Below are 19,241 nucleotides of genomic sequence, written 5' to 3'. Positions count from 1 at the left end.
AATGTTGAACCACTCCACAAAAAGAAACTAACATGGACATGCAAAATGAATTACTTTTTGACAAAACTTTAAATACCTGTGAGACTGAAAGGTGTTAATTATTGAAGCAAACACACACACACACACACACACACACACACACACACACACACACACACACACACACACACACACGCGTGTGTGTGTGTGTGTGTGTGTGTGTGTGTGTGTGTGTGTGTGTGTGTGTGTGTGTGTGTATGTGTGTATGTATACATATATTTATATATAAATATATATATATATATATATATATATATATATATATATATATATATATATATATATGTGTCTTGATATATACAAAGCCTGAGATGACTAAACCATAAAAATCTCAGCAGTACCACAAGACTTCATAATTATAAGTACAACCTCAGCTCATGCATGTGATATATTACATAGGCCTCCCACTGATGGACCACTGTAAAGCAATCATGCAAAGAGTGCCACAGCTGGACAGAGAGTCCATAGTAAGAAAATATCTCAGGTCAATATTGAACCAAGCCAAACTCAACTTCATGAGTCAGACATTGTGACTGGGCAGCCATGACAACATCTATCAACTAAAATCTCCATTACTTGTAAAACAGATATATACTCTCTGAACTTTATTAGGAGATTGTTACAGTATTCTGCGTGCATAAGAGCAAAGGTATGGACATTTCAAGTAGGTTATAAAGGATTGCAGTTAAATATGGCATGATCACCATTGGAGTGAACAATCTTAGCAGGTCCTTATTCTTTTTTTTTTTTTTTAATTTCTCCAAGTCTTTTGGGTTTCTAATACCATGATGGGAATGGACCCCATTCCTAAATCAAAGTACGATTAAAGTTCATGAAATTAGTATTGTTTCAATCTTTGATGTCAGCCAGAAGTGCTCTTTGCAGCACCTGCAATGTGCCCATTAATGACTCCTTCTGCAATTCGTATGGGGTTACATGGATTGGTAACATATCTAAATATGATTGTAGATTCTTTTTTTATAAGACTCATTGCTCCTACTACTATTGGAACTGTCTGGGTATCTTTCTTCCACACTGCTCTCATTTTTGCCTGCAAATCCTTATATTTTATGACTTTTTGTCTCACTCTGTACACAAGACACTGCAGTCACAGGGTATGGCAATTTCAATGATCAATGCTACTTTTGTCTTCTTTTCATGGACCATTATATCCGGTTTTCTCACATCTGTCTTTTGAACTGTTGGTAATGGGTGATCCCATGTGATGTAGACTTCATCATTTTCTATTATGCTTTGTGGCTCACATTTCTAGTGTTTTTCAGCCACTTTAATACCATAATGTTTGCACAATCCCCAGTGCAACAGTCTTGCCACATTACTATGCCTTTCAGCATACAGTCCTTCTGCCATTAGTATGTCACAACCAGCAATGAGGTGTGCGACTGTTTCCAATTCTGTTTTTCAAAACCTACATTTGTCTGTTTCTCCCACATGTTCAATGGACTTTGCAAACCAACGTGTACGTAGCCCACTATCTTGGGGCTACCAATATTAACCTTTCATCTTTTGGTTTGAATTCAACTCTCCTTAACCATTCCTGCATTCAGTCATGAGTAACATTAGGTTCTTCCAGAAATTTTCTATACTTGCAACTATATTTATGCATTTTCCACATTTCTTGCCTTCTCATCTGGTCCTTCACCTTATATTCTTTCTTTTGATTTTTGGCACATTCAGTTGCTGACTGATTTTTATCTACTTCTGATTTGATTCCATTCCTGCTTGACGCCAATATGTTTCTGCTAGACTAAGTAGACAAAGCAGAGAAGTCATCTTAGATTTATTCTCCTCATGTTTCACAACTTTCACTACATTTGGGTCTTATGAGGTCAGCAGATATGTGTGCAGACCCATGATTACAGATCTATACATGTAATCAATTTCAAGGAGGCCCATCCTTCCTTCGGAACAGGAAATATATAATCTTGGCATGCACTGATTTTTATAACTCATTTATTGAGCATATGAAGTGTCCTTCTTGTTTTCCTGGCTATCTGTCCAACACATTTTGGGGCCAGTCAGTCACTCCAAAACTGTAAGTTAGGACAGGAAGAGCAAATCAGTTTATAGACTGAATTTTGTTCCTAGATGTTAATGCTGTTTTCAGGATTAATTTAAGTCTTCTAAAATATTCCTTACTAGGTTTTATTTCCATTTGTTCGTGTTTTGTAGTTTCTTCTTCATCAGTTCCCAAATATTTATACACTCCCTCTTGCTCAAGTTCTTTTATATCACATTCTTGTCCCAAACTGATGTTTTCTTAGCACTGCAATTTTCCTGTTTCCTTATTCTTGGATATGGAGTGTTAGATGATATGGTAGAATCATAGGAAATCCTACCAACAAACTCTGGAAAAAAACAAGTCTGCTTAATAAAATCTTTCCATTACATCATATCATCATCACCATCAGTCCCCCTTTTCCATTTTCTACATGGGGTCAGGGTGTTGCATCAACTGTCACCATCTCTTGCTGTTCTATGTCACTCTCCTACATTCTTGGGCCGCCATGCCTGACTGTCACAGGTCTTCTCTCATGCAGTCCATCCACTTCTTTACTGGGCACCTTTGTTTCCTCTTGCCTTCTTCCTGTCTTTCCCAAATCTTCACCAGATTGTCTTCTGCTTTCCTGCCAGCTTACCCAAACCACTGAAATCTGTTCTTTTTGTCCTCCTCTGCAAGTGGAGCTATATGGGCGTCTGCTCTAATGCCCTCATTTCTTTTCTTGTTTCATAGTGTGCATCCTACCACCTATCTCAATCACTTCATCTCCATCACCTCTAGCGTCCTTAACTGCTTGGGCTTCACTGTTCAGGTTTCTATACCATACAGTAGTACTGGTCACACCACTCTTATTCTTCTGTCACAAACTACCCAAACACCCTGTGCTAGGTGGAGGCACCCACCCCCCTAATTTTAGCTCTGATCTCCTCATTTAGGCTTCCTTTTTCCTCAACCACCCCTCCCTGATACTTGAAGCTATTAACCTGTACTGCTATTTTCCCTTCTGTTTCAATTTTCAACTTCTGATTTTCCCCCCTTTGCTATTACAGTTGCTTTATTTGCATTCCATTCTACTATTATTTGCTGAAGCACTTGTTCAGAATCAGCCTGTAAAGCCACATCATCTGTATGCAACAACTTTGTTGATCTGTCCCCTCCAACCTGTTGGCTGACATACTCCTTCACCAGTATGAAGAGCAATGGGCTCAGAGTTGAATGCTGATGCACACCCACTCCCCACTGGGAACTCCCTCTGAGTCCGGTCACTGATCTTACTTGTATCATTGGGTCCTTGTTCATAGCCTGCACTAATTCCTTTAACCACTGCAGGACTGCCCAAATCAGCTTTCCTGGGACCTTGTCATATGCTTTCTCCACATTTAGGAATGCCTAGTTGGATTCTTTCCTCACCTCTAGCTTATCCTCAACTACCTGTTTCACTGCAAACACTGGGTCAGTGGAACTGCAGCCTGATCTGAATCCGAACTGGTTTTCTCCCATCTTACTTTCTGCTACACTGAGTATTCATTTACCAACCACCCTCTCCAGAACTATAATGCAGTGTGACAGGAGTTTGATACCTCTGTACTGCGGGCAGTTTTGAATGTACCCTTTGTAATTGTACACACTGGCAGTAGAATGCTTATTCTCCAGTCATATGGCATACACCTCTGTCTCTGTACTGCTATGAATGTCCTCTAGATCTATTTCTGCCCCAGATCACCCATTGTCTTGATCATGTCTGACATGACCTCATCCGAGTCCGCTGTTTTCCCTAACTTCATTTTCTGTACTCCTATTTCTTCCACTGTGGGATCCTCTTTTCCTTTCACTGCAGGCTGTGTCTGGGACAGTATAGCTATGGGGTGGATTTCTTAATTTAGAAGCTGCTGGAAGTATTCCTTCCATCTGCCTTTGATGTCATGCTGACTAGTGAACAGGTTGTTGTTGACATCCCTTATAAAAGGTGTCTGACAACTATTTTCTTTACCTTTCTGTCTTTGCCTTTCAACCTGAGATAATTTCTTTGTGCCATCTACTAAGTCACTTTCCAGAAGATAGTAGAGTACCTCTGATAATTTGTACTTTGCTACTGCAACTGCTGTCTTAGCTTGTTTGTTAGCCAAGCCATTATTCCTTCTTAACTTGATCTATCATTTCTGTCTCCTACTTTTTTTCTGCAGTCCCTCTTTCAAATGACTTCCTGGACTTATGCATTTCGTCATAAGCTTTCCTTATGCACCACATTTCCATACCTGCTTTTGTCATATATCTGCTCCACAGTCGTCACACATGCCATTTTAAAAGACTGACAGTCTTCTTCAATTCTACCTATTTCCTCTTCTTTCTGAGATGCTCGAGCCCTGAGTATGTCCTGGAACTCTTGTGCTTTGTGTCCAGTGAACTTCCAAGTCTTCAACCTAGTATCTGTTGACCTTAGAGCCTTCTCTGTCCACTGCTTGCAGCTGATTGTGACAACCAGTGGTTTATGTTATGGGGCAAGTGTTTCACTGGGATGACTTTGTAATCATTGATTCTACTACAGTGCTCTTTTCTTACTGGAGGAAGTCTATCTGAGTTATTTGTTGGCCACTCTTGTATGTGATCCTATGACTGTCTTTCTTGCTGAGCAATGAGTTGGCAACCATAAAGCCATTTAACACACAGAGGTCTACATCATATGAAATCTAAATATAATGACAGCATTATGGCCTTCAGATAGTAGAAAGGACACGGTGTCATACACAAGGAATTCCATGTCAGTCACCTGAAATCAGATATGGGATCAGCCAAAGTGCATTGTCTCTGATAGCTTCACCTTTCTCCCTAAGGAAGTACAAGAACTGAATAAGATATTTTCCACACCTAGAGCATCGTGTTAGATCTCTTCAAATTCTAAGAAAAAAGAAATAAAAAATACAAAAAATAAAATCAGAAGTGAAGATGGTTTCAGTAAATACCGGAAGTCTCAACAATAAAACACCAACCAAAAAAATTAAATGAACAGTAAACCACAAATGAAGAATCCACTTAATTTTCATTTGACAGAGGTACAATAAATCAAGTGAAAATTAAGTAGATTCTTTGTTTGTGGTTTACAAATCTCAACAATAAATTGTGAGACTTGGAAGCTTCAGTCAATATCTAAATCCAGAACTTGACATCTAAGGCTAAAGTAACGAAAGATCAAGCAAAGTAAGTCTATAAACTAAGACAAAGTAGACAAGTAGACTACCAGCCCTATTCTGAGCATGTGCAGCACTAGCTGAAAGCCCTAGCAAACAGTACTTATGTTTAGCTTCGCAAAATTTAAATGATACATAAAAACTATGTACAAGTCTTAGGATAAACTAGTACATGGTAATAGTCTGACCCACATGTTAAAATAAACCAGGGAAAACTTAAATGACTTGGAATAAAGCTTAAAGCATTAAACATACATAACATCCACAAAGAAAACATCAAAAACTAGAATTCATAAAATCCACTAAGCAAATGCCAACAATAACCAGAGTCCATAAACCCACAAGAAAAAAATAACCAGAGTTCATAAAATCCACAAACAAAATGCCAACAATAAACAGAATCCATAAAATCTACAAAGAAAATACCAAAAATAACCAAACTCCATTAAGAGAAATATCCATAATTATTTCGGAGTTTTCATTGTGGATAATAAATTCTCCATCTAACAATCCTTTCTGAACAGGAAGAAAATGCAAAAAACTGAAAGTGTGTTAGAAAAGTCAGCCAACGCAAATGCAGTCATTATAACTATCAATTTCCAAATAACACGGTAACATGCTATACAGATAAAAAAATGTCACCAAAAGAACGTTCTTGCTCAGTTACAGTCACAAAGGCCAGCCTTAGACATGGAAGACTAGGCGCCTGCCTATGCTGCCTTTTGGTTTGGGACACCTTTATGACTTTATTTATTTATATTCCATTGAAAAATAAAGTAAGAAGGGTGTCTGTAAGTCAAAGTGTGCCCATTGAGGAGGCACCTTCTTTGTAGTCATTGCTATATGAAGGCAAGGATTAAAAGAACTTTAGTTTACAGAGCTTTTTATTTGTTGCTATCACAAATCAACTACTAGAAAGCCAACACATATCAAGCAGTAAACCGATGTGTGTAGTAGTGTTGGATGATACCAGAAGGAGCAGACAGTAACATTATGAAGTTAAGTTTTTTTAAGATCCTGGCAGGTAACCAGATAACAATAATGGATACATTTCTGGGATAACGTTGTAGGTTCACCATTTGCCCTGCAAATCCATCCACTGCATCTGCCAGTGTTCCCTGTTTCACAATGTCACTATTCTTTTGCAAAATGTTCTTTGGGGTCTTGATTCATATTTCTACTCTGGCCCTTTTCTAGTATATTTTTAAGAATTACAGTCAGTCAATAATGTCATTCATTAGAGTTTCACACTGCTTATTGTTCAAAAATTATGCTGACGCAAAGCCTGCTGGTCTGTTAATTTTTGACTAATCTGTCAGTCAGTAATGCTAGATATTAGAGTTTGTGATTCTTATTGTTCAAAAAATGTGTGTTGGTGCGAAACAAGTTGTTCCATTAACTGTTTAAATTAATTAGAGTATTAATTAAAAACTATCTGTGATTTTGAGCCTGCTCTGCCCTACATCCATTGCTTTTGTTATTATCTCTGATGCTTACGCAAAGTTGAAAACTATCAATTACACTGAAATTGTCTCTATTTTTAGGTTATCTATTATGCAATTTGTCATTTTCTGGTAAGTTGTAGAGGGTTATAGTTGCTAAATAATGATAGATATCGGAGTTTCTGACCCAGCCTTCAAAAAAAAAATGAATGTTACCTAAACCTATCATTCCATACATCTCCACCTCCATTCATTACAAGCCATAGCAGTAATCACTCCCACTCAGCAGCTAGCAAATATGGCTGATGCAAATGGCCAAACAAACACATATGAAGAGTAACAAAAAGGCCAACAACACAAGGACACAAGTAGTTTACCACAGTTTATTCCATCACAATTCGAATTCAGACCGGTTTTGGCATCTAGCCTTCATCAGTAATAGCAAATAAAATTAACCAAATGCTTTAAATACTCTCAGTACCAAAACATTTCCTGTGACATCTCTTCCCCACATAACCAAATACAATAAAATATTTAATACATTATTTTAGTTTTACATTACATTTTATCATTGAGACCTGGTGCAAAGACCCCCCCCCAATTTTATAATCCATTTTCTTTCCTTGTAATTCAAAATCGAGTGCCACCCCGTTTTAAATGGTCTATTTCCCATAACTTTATCAATCACTATAAATGTAAAATTTGCAGAACTATGAAGCTGGCCATGTCTATAAAGTGCGTTTGTAATTTTTTAATTACGTATCTCACTGAAATGCTCTGACATCCGATATGGTAATGGCCTGGAGGTCTGCCCTACATAGAAAGCAGAACAGGTGCAACCAACCATATACACCACCCAATCTGACCCACAATTGGCATAAAAATACATGTCAAAAATTTGGCCCCTATTCTTGCTTGTGAACTATTTGGTCTTGTACATATGTTTGCAAAAACTACAGTGTCCACTAGGATAAGAACCAATAAGTTAGTCCCCAGTAATGGTTACTTGATGACCAGTATAATCACTTTTATTGATTTTTTTATAATGAGCAAAATATGAACCCAAAGTTTTTCCTCCATGAAAGGAGGCATCTCTCTGGCAAAAATGAACCCAATTCATCATTAGTTGTAAGTATGTTCCAGTGTTTCTGAATCACATCCCTTAACAAGCTGATATTTCTACTATAAGTAGTAACCAACCTAATAGTGGCTAGCCCATCCCGGTTGTTTTGTGATTTATATTGTAATAAATCAGAGCTATGCTGATTAGTAGCCCATTCACTGGCTTTGAACATGTCCCCCTGTCTATATCCTCTATCCAAAAATCTATAATATCCTGTTTAAAGATGTTGAAATCTACATCAGATGAACAAATCCTTCTTATTCTCAGAAACTGGGATTTTGGAATATTTCTGATGGTGTGGCTGGATGGAGGCTAGATGCATATAATAAATTGTTATATTGTGGATATTTCCTATAGACTATTGTACGCAATGTATGATCTTGTTGGCACAAATCCTTCACGTCCAAATAGTTAATTTCCACCTGATTACAAGTTAGGGTAAATTCAATACCCCACTTATGCTCATTAATGTAATCAATGAACTCCATAAGATAGTCAATGTCCCCTCGCCATACCAACCAGCAATCGTCCAAAAATCGCCTCCATATATTGATTTCTGGTAGGAAGACATTATGGGAATCATTATAAATGATTTGTTATTCTATAAAACCCATAAACAGGTCGGCATATATGGGGGTAAAAGATGCCCCCATAGCCGTACCTTGGGTTTGCCAATAACATTCTCCTTTGAAATAGAAGACATTCTTAGTTAGGACGTGTTCAGCCAAACATATAAGCAACGTAATGAATCCTGGAGAGTAAAGTTCTACCCTATATAACCAGTATTCCAAGGCTTGTAAACCCACCCAATGTGGAATACTGGTATAGAGGGACTTTACATCCAAAGTACATATTAATCAGTTGGGCTCTGTGATTTAGACACTATCTGCAAAAACTCTGTTTATCCCTAATTCAGGCCCTAACATATGGCAGCAATGGTTGTAAATACTCGGTCAGAAACACTGATAAGGGTTCCGTTAGAGATCCAATTCCCAAAACAATGGGTCTACCAGGAGGCTGATTCAAGTCTTTATGAATTTTGGGCAAAAGATATAAATATTGTTTGCCAGGCTCCTTTATCATAAGATGTTGTCTAACTGATTCACTAATAATACCATTCTCCACTGCTTTCTCTAAAAATGAATCTGTCTTTTGTTTGAAATTAGGGGTGGGGTCAATTAGCATGTTCAGGTAATGCTGCAGGTTAGCAAGTTGTCTATTTCCCTCAACCCAGTAAAAACTGGAAACCATGACCACCACCGCCCCACCCTTATCTGCTGGTAGAATGGTAATATCAGTGTTTTCTTGAAGCTCCCTAAATGCTTGTTGTTCACCTTTAGATAAATTATGTCCCAACACCTGAGAGGAGCATAGTTTGAAATGTAAATCCTTGAGTACAGCCTGTTGAAAAATGGCCACATGTTTGTTCATAGGGGGAGTAAAATGAGATTTATGAAAACGGAACTCAGTGGGTCTTTGAGAAACCTCCTGTGTACCAAAAAATAATTTGAGATTTAATTTCCTACAAAATGCTATTATATCAGTAACAAAAAGATTTTCATCAACAAAAAAAAATGGGTATGTAATTTAAACTTTATTCAATAGTTGTTCCTGTTGAGTAGACAAGGTGTACTTATAAATGTTATGCACATTTGCATTCAGTGTTCACTAGAATCACTAACATATATGCTTTCTGTATCATTAGCCAAGGACTCATCCCCAGAAGTACTAAGTCCCTGTCCAGATTTTTTAAGAATGGAATGAGGCCTCTTTTTCTGATGTTTGTTCCATATCTGTTCCCTTCAGAAAATCTAACACTCTTTTGGGACTCAAAGGGCCTTCCCCGTCATAGTCTTTCATATCCCTAGTGAATTTGTGCAACTTTTTCTCTTTTATTTGATTCTCAAAGGTTAAAAGTTCCCTTGAGAGTTTGCTCAAGTTGTTGACATAGTGTGGCTGTCCCTCAAAGGCTTTCACCTCCTCACACAGTCGCTTCACATCGTTGATATTCCCCTCAATGATCCTTTCATAATAAGATGTCAATAAATTTACAAAGGCCATGGATGCCCTCTGCTGTGCCACATTCCATTCTCTGACTAGAATGTCATCTAATTTACCCACCAATGGTTGAACTTTGACTCTCAACCCTCTTGATGTAATGTTTTTACTCTGATATGCCTTAAACAATTTCAAGTGCCAAATGCTTGTTCATAATGTTTTCATGTTTTTACCCAGTTGATTAAAAAGCAAGTTGCAGATGTCAACTGGGTCCACTTGGCCATCCTTTATTGTGCCATCACCTTTCAATTTCAAACCAAATACTTTTATATCATCCTGATTGGCCCAAAGGCCCTGCAATATGTTATTAAGATCCATGACAATAAGCCCCCAACTCGCACAAGAACCCACAATGGGTTAGCACAACAAAAAAATGGAAATGGCACAATAATCACAAAACTTCCAAGATCCAGCCACACACATCAACCCCTCAGGCAAAATCCCAGGGTTCACACTAATAACTGATAATGAAAAAGTTGCTCAAATCTGCAAGAGCCCTTGGTCAGATGATGCCCCATAAGCCCCAGAAGAATTAACAATATATAAAATGAGATGAGACACTGAAAGAGTAATTTCAATAATCAGAAAAACATTCCTGATATGTGATGCAAATCCAAAGAAAATATTTTTCAAAATGTACTCTAATTAGCTAAAGTTAAGCATTTCACTCCCTTCTTATAGCCCTTGGCCCTCAATGATGCATGCCCAAATGTCCAGTCATATGTACGGTATGCAATATTTATAGTCTAATACAAGTTCAAAGAGGCCAATAGTGTATCACATAAACAGTTATCAACATAAAACTGTGCCTAGTATACCAAATATACACCTGTAATTCAATGTATGTTCATGAAGACATAAATTAATAACCCAAGGGGTATCAAAAGCACAGTTGTTGCAACAAAACCGCACCAGATATATTACACAGGCACCCTAAAGAACTACTAACCCAATGTTTTAGAGTTTCCTAGCCATTTAAAAGAGACTGAATGCATACCAAACATCCAAGCTTGTATGTAGCTTGATATCATTCACCAAAAATACTTCCATTTATATATAAAAATCTTTTGAAAACATGTCAAAATACTTTGTATAACTCTATATGATTCACTCTGGTATTTTAACTAAAAATATATGGATTTATAGGTTTACCTTTAAAAATGTGAATCACAGTGGTTCGAGTGCTCATATAAGCGACTCGAAACCACAAAACTATAAATGTCGACAGTCCTTAATGTTCGAAAAACAGCAAATCGAAAAGCAAATTAGCTGTTTTTCGAACATTAATATCTAAGAAAAAAAAACAAAGTGTAAAGCAGGGGGGCAAGCCCCCCTGCACCCCCCATATGGGGGGCTGCACCCACCACACCCCCCTACTTTATTATTCTAACTCCAAGATCACACTACAGTTGGGAAAGGAACCATTTCCCGATCCCAACTATAGTGCAATTTGCCCCAGAATGTCGATTGTACAATGAGCGAATCTTACTGTGCATTCGCTCATTGCACATTCGAACCTTTTTCCGTTCGGCATTTGCAAACTTTGCAGACTGCCTTTCGGAAATGTTTTATTCACCCTTCTGCAATACACGGTTTTAAAGGTAAACCGGATTTATATATTAAGGAGCATATAATACCATGGTCAGAATTGTTGCCCCTAATACCTCCTTGGTTCACAGATACTATCCAAAGTACCTATCCTTTTGAATATTATATCATATGCAATACAATCCAATATTCCACAAATATAGTATGATCTTCAGTGGTTAACCCAATGTCTTATTGTATGCTGCTTAATATCACCCTAGTAAACTAATAATCATGGAACAATGTTATAATGACTCACAAGAATCTTTTACAATAGTAAGAGCCATGGACCTTCATATTCAACCACATTGGGCGGGTTTACAAGCCTTGGAATACTGGTTATATAGGGTAGAACTTTACTCTCCAGGATTCAATACATTGCTTATATGTTTGGCTGAACACATCCTAACTAAGAATGTCTTCTATTTCAAAGGAGAATGTTATTGGCAAACCCAAGATACGGCTATGGGGGCATCTTTTGCCCCCATATATGCCGACCTGTTATGGGTTTTATAGAAGAACAAATCATTTATAATGATTCCCATAACATCTTCCTACCGGAAATCGATATATGGAGGCGATTTCTGGACAATTGCTGGTTGGTATGGCGAGGGGACATTGACTGTCTTATGGAGTTCATTGATTACATTAATGAGAATAAGTGGGGTATTGAATTTACCCTAACTTATAATCAGGTGGAAATTAACTATTTGGACGTGAAGGATTTGTGCCAACAAGATCATACATTGCGTACAATAGTCTATAGGAAATATCCACATTATAACAATTTGTTATAAGCATCTAGCCTCCATCCAGCCACATCATCAGAAATATTCCAAAATCTCAGTTTCTGAGAATAATAAGGATTTGTTCATCTGATGTAGATTTCAACATCTTTAAACAAGATATTATGGGTAAATTTTTGGATAGAGGATATAGACAGGGGGACATGTTCAAAGCCAGTGAATGGGCTACTAATCAGCATAGATCTGATTTATTACAATATAAATCACAAAACAACCGGGATGGGCTAGCCACTATTAGGTTGGTTACTACCTATAGTAGAAATATCAGCTTGTTAAGGGATGTGATTCAGAAACACTGGAACATACTTACAACTAATGATGAATTGGGTTCATTTTTGCCAGAGAGATGCCTCCTTTCATAGAAGAAAAACTTTGGGTTCATATTTTGCTCATGATAAAAAAATCAATAAAAGTGATTATACTGGTCATCAAGTAACCATTACTGGGGACAAACTTATTGGTTCTTATCCTAGTGGACACTGTAGTTTTTGCAAACATATGTACAAGATCAAAAAGTTCACCAGCAAGAATATGGGCCAAATTTTTGACATGTATTTTTATGCCAATTGTGGGTCAGATTGGGTGGTGTATATGGCTGGTTGCACCTGTTCTGCTTCCTATGTAGGGCAGACCTCCAGACCATTACCATATCGGATGTCGGAGCATTTCAGTGAGATACGTAATTAAAAAATTACAAACGCACTTTATAGACACTGCCAGCTTCATAGTTCTGCAAATTTTACATTTATAGTGATTGATAAAGTTATGGGAAATAGACCACTTAAAACAGGGTGGCACTCGATTTTGAATTACAAGGAAAGAAAATGGATTATAAAATTGGGGGGGCTCTTTGCACCAGGTCTCAATGATAAAATGTAATGTAAAACTAAAATAATGTATTAAATATTTTATTGTATTTGGTTATGTGGGGAAGTGATGTCACAGGAAATGGTTTGGTACTGAGAGTATTTAAAGCATTTGGTTAATTTTATTTGCTATTACTGATGAAGGCTAGATGCCGAAACCGGTCTGAATTCAAATTGTGATGGAATAAACTGTGGTAAACTACTGCATCCTTGTGGTGCTGGCCTTTTTGTTACTCTACAAATCATAGCAGTAGCCTTTAAAAATCATAGAAGAAGGTCAGAATGAGGAGCACCTTATTATTTTTCACAATGGAGGGTATTTATATACTAGATGTTATATAATTTGTAGTAGTGACTCTGTATAGGCTTCATTTATGTATTCAATGAAGTATGTGCTCATAAACAGGTCTGACTTTATGAGGAATATCATAAATCTCAGAGGAGCAAGGCTATATCTGAGGGCAAAAACCATAGTGCTATGTGTAAATCAGAGAGATATGTGTTATTCTATCAACTCTCTAAGTATGTAAGAGTAATATTTACCATCTCTCCCTAATCTGGGGCATTTTCATCAATAATTTTGGCTTTGTCACTGACTCTGTCTCTAAGAAGTTAAAAGTGCACTTTATTAAGTTTCATTTTGTAAGACTTGGACTTCTGGGATATACAAAGAATCAGACAAATTACCATTGTTGGGGCTGTCTGTGGATGAACATGACTAGATGTGATTTGCTCTTTATTGTGGTTTTATATGATTAACATGATTTATGTGAAGCAACCTGAAGTAAAAAAATCATTACAAGGTAAACATTTATTACATGGTCATCATTTGTTTATCACAATCACATATCTGAAGTGTAGAGAAAAATAGCATTAACTGCTGTGTGGGAGTAGAAACTGTCTGTAGAGCTAAGTAACTGATCCTCTTGTCATTTGTTCAGTTCAAACAGTCACAGATCTGGCTTTGCAAAGCTAATATGCATTTGTGTAAAGTAAGACAGAAAGCTTTATTATTGTTGCCAATATTTATTTATCTGATGTGTACAGAGTAAAGTTGATATAACTGATGGTTATAGAGGCCATCAGTTGATACAAGTGACATATCCCTGCTGTTCTTTAATTATTGTTAAACAATAGTCACTGATTTGGTGTGACAGTCATGTCAAACAATGTATTTATTAAAACCAGAGTACAAATACTATTGCTGGTGTGTGTGTGTGTGTGTGTGTGTGTGTGTGTGTTTGTGTGTGCTCGTGCGTCTAGAGTTGCAATGTATTTAAAGGTAACAAGTTGGTTGTACTTCTCCCTTTCCATCACAAGCATTAGCACTGTACACAATAAGTGGCAATCTCTAGTGGTCTGGCTGGAGTAGGAAAAGTGGCTATCTTTGGTGGTCTGGTTTAAGGGAGTAGGGAGGCAGGCATTATTTCCAAGTAGGATTTATGCATCTTTATAAGCATTTATTGTCTTCTCAGTTTATTCTGAACTACTATTTTGTCAAATATAACTTAAAAAATGAGACTGATTTTCTTTCCTTGTTCATGTTTTTCTTCAAACCATCATTGGGTCAAAAGGTTGGAAAATAGGCTGTAAAGCAGTGATGGCATACCTGTGACATGCGTGTCAAAGGTGACATGCCACAAAGTTACCAAGTTACCAAAGAAACTGAATAAACAAAAATACAAGAAATATGTGACCCTGCACTTATTATTAAAACTCAGCAATAAAAAAATCAATAATTGATGTTAATCAAATCAAATGCAATGTGTTCCATATACTTTTAAGTTTAATTCAAAATTGCTGTTAAAAGTAGTGTCATTTTTGGTGCACTATTTTAAGCCCAATTATCAGTGTGCATATACTTTTCACTATTGTAAGTCACTCATTTTTCTTTTACTTTTATAATACATGGAAGCACACATGATTGGACTATATATTTTTTTAAATAAATGAGTATGTAAAGAATTGTTTCTGTTTTGTTTGGGGAGGGGGGGTGACACACTAGCAGAAGAAGTAGGTATTTTCTGAATTTTTGACATGCCGAGCCCAAAAGGTTCACCATCACTGCTGTAAAGAGTATCTGTAACCCCATGGCTTCCAGGAGCCTAGTGGAATGCAGGACCCAGCTTCACTTCATTATTTGTTCCACAGTTATTACACCACCCTGTTGGACAGTTAGGGTATGTTGAAATGATGCAGAAAAAAAGGAAAGATGTAGAGTAATACTGAATTTCTTCCCTTAGTCATGATTTGTGTTTGAATTGAATCAAAAGGTCAGGAAAAAAGTTTCAAATCTACCACAGAACTGTGGAAAAAACATGGTTTCTGTGGCTCAGTGGCCCCATATCACCAGTTTAATTCATTTAATTCTTCCATAATTATTGCAATACAGTCTGTCCCAAATTAAGTATTTTGAAAGGGTGCAGAAAAACCAAAATTGAAGCAGAAAATTAGATTTATTTCTTTAGTCATGATTTTTGTTCAGTGCATTGTTACATCAAAAGGGTGTGAAAAAATTCTAAAATGCACCTAAAAGCCTAGCAGCCTCTAGAACCATGTTTTAATACATTATTTTCTTCACAGTTTTTACAGTGCCATCTGGCCCATTCAGGGTGAGTTGAAAGGCTGCAGGAGAAAGCTGAAGAATAAAGCAAAATGTGTGGAAATATAGAAAAAAAGCAAACTGGATGGTGCAGGGAGGCCATAATGGGAGAAAAGGGGGATACTGAAGGATGTGTGGGGTGGCAATGAGAGGAGCCCCATGAAGCTCTTCACCTTGGGTGCCATTTCAGGTAAGTCTAGCCCTGGCAGTCACTATAATTCATAATAACCATTTACATTTAAGATGTTTTAATGATAAAGATATAAACCCAAGTAAATCCCTTTCAGTGTAATACCTGTAAAAGTGATAGCTTTAGTGACTGCATCAAAAGAATGTCAGTAAATTTCAAAAGACTCTATCCTTCAATGAAATGGCATTAACTCAAAAGCACTTCAACAAAAACGCCATTTATTATAAATCTCAGGAAATATCTTCCCAATAAAATAATGAATACCCCCCCCCCAAAAAAAAGGAAGAAAGAAAAGAAAGATACCACTGCCAACCTTGCTGTTATCTGGAAAAGCAGCTACAGTAATCCACGTGGTCAGCTGTTGAACACCAATATACTAAGCAACAACCTATAGTTGTTCTTGCTGACCATGTAAAACCACACAAAACCCAGGATATGACAGCAGCAAGCAAAACACCACTTGGAACATCACTTTAGCAAACTCTAAAGCTCTTGACTGCAAAACACTCCTCAAAGGTAAAAAATGCAGTCTATGGATATTCAAACGAAGTCCAGCAGGGCTCTAAATAATTCAGAGCATAGATCTATTAAGCATGAGACTCAAAATTTCCAAATCATACCTCTCAAGCTCCAGAGCAGAGTTTCAGAAATAAAGCTCTTGAAAATCAGGGACATCTGGCTTAAAGCAGGAACTCCTAATTAGCATCAATTATGCATATTCATTGATGAAGTAGTCAAGTTACAGAGACAAGCAGGGTATAGTTAAGATTAACTTTTATTAAATTGTAGTGATTTATGTAAATTTACAAACATATAAATGTTACTCCCTCAAAGAAAACCTTTTCATTGCTTTTATCAGAAAAATTTCTATTCAAAAAAGCTTTCTTCTTCAGAAATGGATCTGTTAGGGTAACCAAACTAGGAAGACATGATTCATATATTAGCTTCTCGCAGCATTACAGCATCAGTGTCATTCATTCATTCAAATGCCTAAAGAGTGATGATGCCAGCACATCACAGCATCTGTGGCAGCATTAAGTTTCTCATACTCATCAATAGTCAGCAACTGTTAGTGGCTGCAGAAATCATTCAGGAAATCTAGCTGAATGCAGTAAGGAGTAGTTTAGGTAGGCCAAAAAGATCAGTAAATTGTACTTAAAAAGTTACACATCTTCTTTCAGCCTGGCCTTTTTGCAAAGCCCAAAAGTTTGCTCATCGCTGCATTTTTTTGTCAACTGCTTGAAAGAGAACTGTAACAGGCACAGCTTGCAGTCACCATACACAGCACAACAGCATTGCTACTTCATCTTGCAAGTCTCAAGATCATCCATAAAAGAATACATCTGATATATCATTCAGTACCATGGATCCTGCAGATGGCAATCAGCCTAAACATGCATTTAAGGCCATTTAGGACTACAGGATGCATCTCCCTGTTATTAGCCAGTATGTATGGTTACACCTATTAGAATATGTCCAGTCAGCCCACAGTCTCAAGCCCCAAATAGCCAATATAACACATGTCTATAATGTAATACTTAAGTGTTCATTCTCTATAACTTGGTTCTGGTAAGACTAAAGCATGACATATCACATTCCCCTAATATAGCATCACCTAAATCTAACTGCAGTTTCCATTATAATAAAAAAAACAAAATCATCACCTTCCATAATGTTGTGTCTCATTCTGCAGTTGTGACACCAGTGAAAATATAATAAATACCTCCCTTTGGTATAATATAATCCCACCTTGAATTCACATTTGGTATAGACCTTGTCTGCCTACACTACTAAGTGAAACAAAACATATCCTGATCACTCTTTCCAAAGAACACAAATTCCCCACTCTAGAATGGTCATCTAATTAAAAATGTTCCTGTTTAAACATATTCTATCCCCATCTTCTAGTTCAACTACTGTAAAATAAAATCATGGCAATTCCCATTTCCATAAAAGCAAACAGCTAAAAGAGAGTTGCCAGAAGGGATCAAGGGGGAAACAAAATGTTTCTTTAGGCATATGATGGTAAAGCTCCTCAGTACATGTGTTCTGTTAAATACTAGTACGGTCCCTTCTCCATACCACAACCAGTCAGTTATGAAACTTACCAACACATGTACACAATAAATGTTACACACTCATCTGTGGGGAACAGAGTACATTATAGTGGTGAGAACATTGTTATTTCATCTCTGATCTTTGTGAGGAAATGACAAATACATTATGGGACAGGAAGAGGTGTGCTTTTTATTCTTGTACAGATGATCTGGGAAGTAGAAAGTTATATATGGTCCTGTGTGGAAAAAAACACTATATCCATATACCTGAGTAGAAGTATTTAAGAAAATGTTCTTTATGCCATCACAGCCAGCCTCTTCTTCACTGGTAATGAATGAACATTCTAATGCATTTCTTATATATGAGGAATCCTCATTTTTGGTGCTGTTATGTGTGTGTGTGTGTGTGTGTGTGTGTGTGTGTGTGTGTGTGTGTGTGTGTGTGTGTGTGTGTGTGTGTGTGTGTGTGCAGTCAAAGCAAGAGCACACTGGCACCTCATTTTTATGTATTTTATTTATTTATGTATTATTTATTTATTTATTTATTGCCATTTGTTAACCAAGTTAGTTCAAATGAGCCAGGGGCCCATTTTCAGTGGAGACCAGAGGAGGAAAGCTCTTTTTACAATAAAAATCAAATCAAAAATAAAAATAACAGTAAAAAAATTAAAACCACCATGAAATATAATAAGAAAATCAACATTTAGAGAATATATGTACATAGAATAGGTTAAATAGCAATTGACAGGTCTAGAGAATATCACACATTAAGTACATACAAATAGATTTTGCCATAGTATGTTACATAAAGTGATGCAGCAGTGGCCTACCACCTGTGGAGGGAGTGTGAGAGACACATCTAGATTAAGCTGTTATAGAATACCCTACTCCACAGCAAAATATAAGCTAGCAAGACCAGCACCAATCCTGTACTACCAATGATGTGTATCAGGTAAGAAACTTTATAAAGTTAGCTGACCATTGCTGCTTGCACAAATGAACTTACACATGTAGGAAATATTAAGAAAAGTATTATTCTGTATCTAGCTCTGCACAGATACAGCTATGCAGGTCACAGGGTCATGTCTCCTGTATCACTCATTAGGGGAGCAGTCCAGCCAAAGACCCTTGACATTAGCACTACATTTTGTTAAATAGCAGAGGCAGAGTACAACATTGTTGCAGAACCAAAAAAAGGGGGGGAGGGGCAAAAAAATTGTATTTATTTATTTATTTTTATAAAACATAAAGGAAAAACTGCAA

Source organism: Protopterus annectens, chromosome 6.part0, assembly GCF_019279795.1.
Source record: "Protopterus annectens isolate FY-2018-M chromosome 6.part0, PAN1.0, whole genome shotgun sequence".
Taxonomy (NCBI): Eukaryota; Metazoa; Chordata; order Ceratodontiformes; family Protopteridae; genus Protopterus; species Protopterus annectens.
This window is presented reverse-complemented; position numbering follows the sequence as displayed.